The 7,687-nt window shown below is 43.5% G+C and overlaps 2 non-coding genes across 2 annotated transcripts; both read left to right on the top strand.

The window, feature by feature from the left end:
• The first annotated feature begins 4,679 nt into the window (after window positions 1-4,679).
• Window positions 4,680-4,751, top strand: TRNAE-UUC. Its single transcript has one exon. It is a non-coding gene; the product is annotated as a tRNA-Glu (tRNA).
• A 1,317-nt stretch (window positions 4,752-6,068) lies between these two features.
• On the top strand, window positions 6,069-6,140 carry TRNAE-UUC. The gene has a single exon. It is a non-coding gene; the product is annotated as a tRNA-Glu (tRNA).
• Window positions 6,141-7,687: the final 1,547 nt, after the last annotated feature.

Here is a 7,687-nt window from a genome sequence, read left to right as displayed (position 1 = left end):
CCTCTAACATAGCAAGTATATGTAATAAGGATACAGTGGAAATCACCTTCTAAAGATGTGCCCCACCTCTCCATCTCATCTCCACACTGAAACTTGATTGGTCAGCAGGGCACAGTATGTGGTATTCAGATATCCTCCAAGGTGGAGGGACACTGATTCCATGTGAGTGGCACTTTTTATGTCTTTAGGTGACCAGGAAGGTGCATCAAGGAAGGCAGGGATCAATCAAGTTCTAGGGATAGATTTGTCTTTTTAGTATTTTTTTAGCCTTTTAGTTCAGAGTTAATAAATATTTACTAAGTGCTTACCATGTGCCAGGCACTGTACTAAGCCCTGGGAATACAAAATACAAATAAAAAGGCAGTCCCAGACCTCAATGAGCTTACAATCTAATGAGGTAAGACAACTCACAAAAAGAAGTTAGTTCAAAAGGGGGTGGAGGAGAAGATGCCTTGTGTAAAGGCATGATGAAGTCCAGAAGCAGTGTAGTTGTTGGGAAATGGGAAGAAGATTGTGCTGACCCTACTCCTTAAAAAAGAGGCGTGGAGCCCATGGCTCCACCCTCTAGTCAAAGGGTCCAATCAGAAGGGCAGAGGGGTCTTGATGATAGGTGAGTACCAAGGCTGTTTCAATGTTGCAGGATAACAGGGATTTCCCAGTGATGATTTTAGGAAAACCTAATGCCTGTTATGAGGAAATGAGGGATACTCTCTCCTATTACCATTGGAATCTTTCCATTTTCACTTTGTCCTTTTGGTTCCAAGAGTTCTAGGCTATTTTTATTTATGGTTTCTTAAAATACTGTATCCAAACTTTTTGTTATTGTTGCTGTTATGATTTTCAGCTAAACAGTCTAATAATTCTTAAGTTATCTCTCCTTGGCCAGTTTTTTGGCTCAGTTGTTTTTAGTATTGTATTACTTATATTTTCTTGTTTTTCAATCTTTTAATTTTGTTTTTGTGTTTCTTGTTGTCTCATTGAGTTGTGTTCAGTTTGACTCCAAATTTGGGGGCATTTAATTCTTGAGTAGGATTTCCTACTATCTGTTTGAAGGTCTTCTTGCCATTCTCTCCTCCCTAGCTACTCCACTTTGTATGTCTAGTCATTTGTATGTCATTTCTTCTAGGTACTCCCATAATCCTTGTGGTTAAGACATTCCAGCCCTCCCCCTTCCCCCCTCCCAATTCTTTTTGGTCTTGTTATTCAGTTACTCTCTTCCTCCAGGTTTACCCCTTGGGTGTTTCTTACTCCGGGGTATTTTTTCATAGTTTTTGGTGTTTCTTTGGTGTCTATTCATAATCGCAACCTCAGTGTCTGGGACCAGGAGAGAGGGGATACACTAGGATGAGATTCTGGTCCAGCACTGCTGGATGGGCTGGGTGAGTGCTGTCTGCTTCTGAGTGTGAAGGCCAAAACCAAACTCCACCCTCTACAGGAATTTCCTGGCTCTGTCTCTGGTTGTGTGATTCAGGCCCAGGCTTCTTGAATGCTGGGCCATACTGAGCTGAGTTGCCTGCTGTTTCCAAGCCTCTAGGAGGCTCCTATGCCAAAGCCTTTTTCTGCTGCTTTCACCCCCTTGCAGAAAGCTGCCTGGAACTTTGCCTCTGGTCTCCAAGGCTGCCCATAAACTAGGCTCCATTGTTGTGGAGTCAATTTTTTGACTGAGCTTTCTACTATACAATTGACAATAGAAGGAGCCTAATCTCTGACCTTGAAAAAAACCCCAGCAACAGTATACTTGCTCTCAAAGAGCTCACATTCCAGTAGAAGACAGCACATATAAGGCAATAGTGGTCAAGGAAGGATATTTTGGTTTGGAAAGTCACAGGGATGATGAGTGGAACTATAGAAAAGTCAATTCACAAACTCTTTCCAGAAGTAATGTTCCCAGAACTTGCACAGGTATCTGAGAAATACTATGGAAGAGAGAGGGATACCCTATAGGAAATTCTATAGAATAGTTTCTGTCTCACAGTGATCTCTAAAGTATAGACTATACAATTTTTCTGAGGCTAATCTATTTGGGGGGGGGGCAAGGCAATGAGGGTTAAGTGATTTACCCAGGGTCACACAACTAGTGTCAAGTGTCTCAGGATTTGAACTCAGGTCTTCCTGAATTCAGGGCCAGTGCTTTATCCACTGAACCACCTAGCTGCCTCCGCTAATCTATTTTTTTTTGGTGAGGCAATTGGGGTTAAGTGACTTGCCCAGGGTCACACAGCTAAGTAAGTGTCAAATGTCTGGGACCAGATTTGAACTCAGGTCCTCCTGAATCCAGGGCCAGTGCTCTATCCACTGCGCCACCTAGCTGCCCCGCCCACTAATCTATTTTTTAAAATTGTTTTGGTATCATTTTTTGTATATCATCTTTATTTCCAAATATATTCCTTGCTGCTTCCCTTTTAACAAAGTACAAAAAAAGACACTTTCAATAGAGTTCTGTCTCAGTATTTCCAATCTTCTTGCTCCACAGTCCAATTCCCTGAAAAGCAGAAATATCAGAGTTTTGGTTTTCAAAGTGAGAACTCTCTCCTCCTCCAGCTCAGAGTATGATGCCTATCAGATGCTTCTGTGAGATAGTCTTGGTCCTTTTAAAAAACAAATCAGTGACTGGTGAAGACATTAGTGGCATACTTATCAAATTTCTGGATCACATGGAGCTAGAAGGGATAGCCAATACATTATATAACCAGAGTCAGGAGCCAAAGATCTTGACAAGCTAGAATGAAGCTCAATCTAAGATGATACTTAATAGGGATAAATATAAAAGCCTACTTTTAGGGTCAAACAACCAACTAAAGAAATATATGTTGGGGGGGAAATGAACAAATAGTTCATGTGAAAAAAGGCCCATCAGTCTTGTTAGACTGCAAGCACCATAGGACTTATTACTGTGACATAGTGGCCAAAGAAGCTAATACATTCTTTTTTTTTTTTAAGTGAGGCAATTGGGGTTAAGTGACTTGCCCAGGGTCACACAGCTAGTAAGTGTTAACTGTCTGAGGTCGGATTTGAACTCAGGTCCTCCTGACTCCAGGGCTGGTGCGCCACCTAGCTGCCCCACTAATACACTCTTAGGCAGCATTATCAAAATCATAGAATCTCAGTGTGGGAAGGGAGCACAAATACCATCTAATTCAACCCATAAAATAAAGAGACATCAATTGATTTGTTCTTGGACATTCAGCTTAAAAGTATTGGAACTGGGATGCAAACCCAGGTCTATCTAGAGGCCAGTGATCTTACTATTCCCTATGGTAAAATTTAGTGCCTAGATCAAGGGAGATAACAGTCTCACTGTTTTTCGACCTGTGAAAGCAGGATATTATATTGTGCTCAGTTTGGGGCTTAATGTTTTAGGGACATCATTGTCAAACTGGAATTTGTCCCTCCCAGAAAAGGGAGGCTGGAATGATGAGAGAACTCAGAATCCTGTCTTATGAAAATTGATGGAAATAACTGGGGATGTTTACCTGGAGAAGGGGAGACCAAGGAAACGGGACATCTTTCCTTAAGTATCTGAAGAACTGACATTGAGAAGAGGAATTATAATTTCTACATTTGGCCCCAGAGGGAAATAGTAATGGATGCAAGATTCAGAGTAGAGTCTTTTAATATAAGGAGAACAAAAATCAATGGATAAAGCACCGGCCCTGGATTCAGGAGGACCTGAGTTCAAATGTGACCTCAGACACTCGACACTTACTAGCTGTGTGGGCAAGTCACTTAACCCTCATTACCCCGCCAAAAAAAAAATCTTAACTGAGAACTTTTCCAAAATGGAATGAGCTGCTTCAGATGGTAGTTGGTTTCCTCTAAACTGAAATCATATGCCTCCTATGGAATGTCAAGAATGGATGTAAAGGTACAGTTTGGACTGGCTAATGGTCAAGTTCCATTCAACTCTTGAGATTTGGTGATTTCAATGTCAATCCAATTCCTAGCCAACACCCCACCCTAAGCACAACCTCCCTCCCACCCATGTAACACCTAAAGCCGTCTTAAGTTATTAAAGTTTAACTATACAGTACACCCAGTACATTAAAATAGTGCTAGGGAAAGACCAATTCAATATATTCTGAATTTATATTCTGTGTGAATTCTATTTGAGAGGGCTACATATAACTGGGAACCAAGAACACCTTCATTCTAGATGGCCCCAGTGGTGGACGGCCACAGCCCACTGGTCCAGCAAGTGGGACCTGCCAGAGCCTGCTTGGTTCCTTCCTCTGTGAACTTCGAAGCCCATAGGATGGAGAAACAGCTGTTTTGGGGGCCGTTCAGCAGGTACGGGCGCAGAGAATAAGAAGCCAGTGCAAGGGAGGGGACAGGAGAGGGCCGGGAAGGGGCCTTTGTTGGACTAGGAGGCCCGAAGCTCAGCGCCCCTCTCGCCTTGCGCGTCGGAGCTCAGGTCCCGGGGCACCCAGAGCAATCAGGGGACCCTCTGTTGCAGCAGCCCGGAAGACTTTGCTTCCGGCAAACACGTCTCTGAGAGGGCCTGCGGCTGGGCGCGGGGATCCCCACCTGCGTCCATGTCCCCAGCGTTTGGTAGTTTCCTGGGAACTAAAGGGACAGAATGAGTACGAAGCATTTACAGAGAAACCGAAAGCAATAGACGTTATGAAAGTGTTGGAGAGAGAGAGAGTCGTGAGAGCTGATCTGCGAGCCGGTCAGTGTGCTCCCTGGTGGTCTAGTGGCTAGGATTCGGCGCTTTCACCGCCGCGGCCCGGGTTCGATTCCCGGTCAGGGAATGTTAAAGTTTCTTTTCACGAAAAAGACAAAACTATCCTGGCTTCGTGCATTCTTGGCTTCATTCTTGGGCCACTGAAACAAGTAGCAATTTACGATCCCACCAGCTGTGGAAACTCTCTCTAGCTCAGACGGCAGAAGAGAAAGGCACTCTTAAAAGTGCCGACTGAATGTGTGTGTGTATATATATATATCTATATGTATATGTATAGAGATATATAGATATAACCTATATCAGATTACCTGCTGTCTAGGGGAGGGGGAAGGGAGGGGAGGGAGGGAGAAAAATCTGAAATTGTAAAGCATGTATAAACAAAAGTTGAGAACTATCTTTACATGTAACGGAAAAAATAAAATACCTCATACATTTAAAAAAAAAAGTGCCGACTGAGCTAGCAGCAGCTCGCTTCTCAGGAAATTGACCAAGGCAAAAAAGGGTCTCGCGTCTGAGGGTCTGGGGCAAGACAGGTTCCTGCTGTCTTACATTGTTGGTGCAGCGGGGACTCGGTCCCACATTTCTGGAAAATCCTTTTGGAGTTTGGAGAGAAAACTCCCTAAGCCTGAGATAATGTCTTTGATGGGCAAATACCCCAAGGAGATGAAGGCCACAAAGAAAGATCCTGGGAGCTCAGAGGCCAAAATATTCTTAGCTAGTTCTGAGATGGGGTGAAGGCAGGTATGGACAACAACAAAGGGGGAATCCTTTGACCGTCGTTTGGGAAATGGTCGGATAGATGGCGGTCTAAGAAATGACCAGTATGCGGAATTCTGAGAAACAAGGCAAGAGTTGTATGAACTGATTCAAAGCGTAGGACCAGGAAAATCAATACAGATGCAGGGACTACAAGAATGTCAACAAGAATAAGAAAGAAAGCGAATGTTGTGTTCCTGCAATGACCCATCTTTGGCCTGAGAAGAGCCCAGGAAAATGAACATCTTTAAAAAAAAAAAAAAGGGGGCAGCTAGGTGGCGCAGTGGATAAAGCACCAGCCCTGGATTTAGGAGGACCTGAGTTCAAATATGGTCTCAGACACTTGACACGTACTCGTTGTGTGACCCTGGGCAAGTCACTTAACCCTCATTGTCTCGCCAAAAAAAAAAAAGCACATCTTTTTTTTTTAGTTTGTTGAAGTGGAGATCCATCAGGGCTGAGCCCTTTCTGTGTACTCAGGCACAATGGATTGCTCTATCGCGTGGTTTGGCTTGGAAGACTTTCTTGAAGAGCTGAAGAAATTGATAGAAATGAATCTTGACGCGGGCGGGGAGGGGGGGGCAGCATAAATAAAAAGAAATAGATTAAGTGAAGGTTTTCTTTCGGTTCCCTGGTGGTCTAGTGGCTAGGATTCGGCGCTTTCACCGCCGCGGCCCGGGTTCGATTCCCGGTCAGGGAAACACATTCGTTTTCCTTTGTATGCATTGTTAAAATAATCGCTGAAGCTATTTCCTACTAGAACCCCATCTCGGATTCATTTGAGCAAATACGAAAGGGAAAGTAAAGGAAAAGAGAGGAAGAGGAGACGGATTTTAAAAGGAAAGGAAAGGTGTTGGAGCTGAACACCAACAAGCCACTCCCCTGGTGGAGGTGATGACTACCCTAGAGTACCCGAGCTGGGGGACGGGGCGGGGGGGGGGGGGAACGAAGTGGAGAGAGGAATTTGAACTTGCTCAAGGTCCAGCCCTCGGCTTTGCCCGGTTCCTCTGAGCGCCTCTGGCAAGAGCTTCCTGGTAAGAGAAGGTTCCTGGACAAGACCAACGAAAACAAGGCTGAGAAGGGGTGATGGGAACAGCCAAATCCAGCGTGGGACATGTTCATTTCAGGCGAAGGCAGGAAGGCTAGACCCACAATGGTGAGAGGAGGCTGCTGTTAGAAATGGCATTCAAACCTACCTTATTGGAGGTGTCTGTATGAGGTATGGCAAAGAAGGGATCCAAACTGAGATCTGTTTGAGGACAGGACCTGTACTACGTGCTTGTATTTTTGTCCCTAGCATAATTCCGACAAATAAAAGGCGCTCAATAAACAGTTTTCATTTATTCATTCAGAGGTTCACTATGTGTGTGCCTCATTAAAATACTCAAGTTGTTGCTTATTTTTTCAGCTTTGGGGGAGAGGAGAAATGTTTTATAGTTACTGCTCTAATTTCGCCTTTGCTTTGAGCTAATGATGCTTCATTAAACTATTAAAGATACACTCATCGGCCTGGATTAATGAGGCATAATTTTAGGAGTGGGGCCCCACAATGTATCACTCTGGGGAATATTCACCTAATCTGCAAATCTGTGAGTGTTGTAACAAAAAAAAAGTGTTCTAATTCTCTTTGTACATCAATTCTTTTCGCTCTTTGAAGTCTTTCCAATATAGGCCTATTAGCATTCTCTCTCGATCAAAGGAGATGCAGTTTAGTGGCTTTGGGGTCACGGCTCCAGATTGCTTTCCCAAACAGCTCTACCGTGGCATCGTGGTTGAAGTCCTTGGTTTGGAGTTCATGGTAGGGACCTTGGGCAGCCTCCTTGCCTCAGATACATGATAGTAGCTGTTCTCTCTTCCCGTTGCACTGTCAATGTCTCTCCAGGACTTGTCACCACCACCCTCAGGTGCCTGTACTTTTTCAGATGTAATGATCTTTTCAAACAAATTTAATTTATGTTATTAAATATTTCCCAACTACATATAAAAATAATTTTAACATTCATTTAAAACATTTTTGAGTTCTAAATTCTCTCCTTCTCACCACCCCCCCTCCTTGAGAAGGCGAGCAATTTGATATCGATTATTTATACATCTGAAGTCATGCAAAACACATTTCCATATTAGCCACGTTGCAAAAGATGACACAGACAAAAAAAAACCACACACAAGAAAAAATTTAAAAAGTAAAAACAGCATGCTTCAATCTATATTCAAAGTTCACCAGTTTTCTCACTGATGGATAGCATT

This window comes from Dromiciops gliroides, chromosome 4 (assembly GCF_019393635.1).
Source record: "Dromiciops gliroides isolate mDroGli1 chromosome 4, mDroGli1.pri, whole genome shotgun sequence".
Lineage (NCBI taxonomy): Eukaryota > Metazoa > Chordata > Mammalia > Microbiotheria > Microbiotheriidae > Dromiciops > Dromiciops gliroides.
Note: the sequence above shows the minus strand (reverse complement) of the source record. Positions and strands in the feature narration are given on the sequence as shown.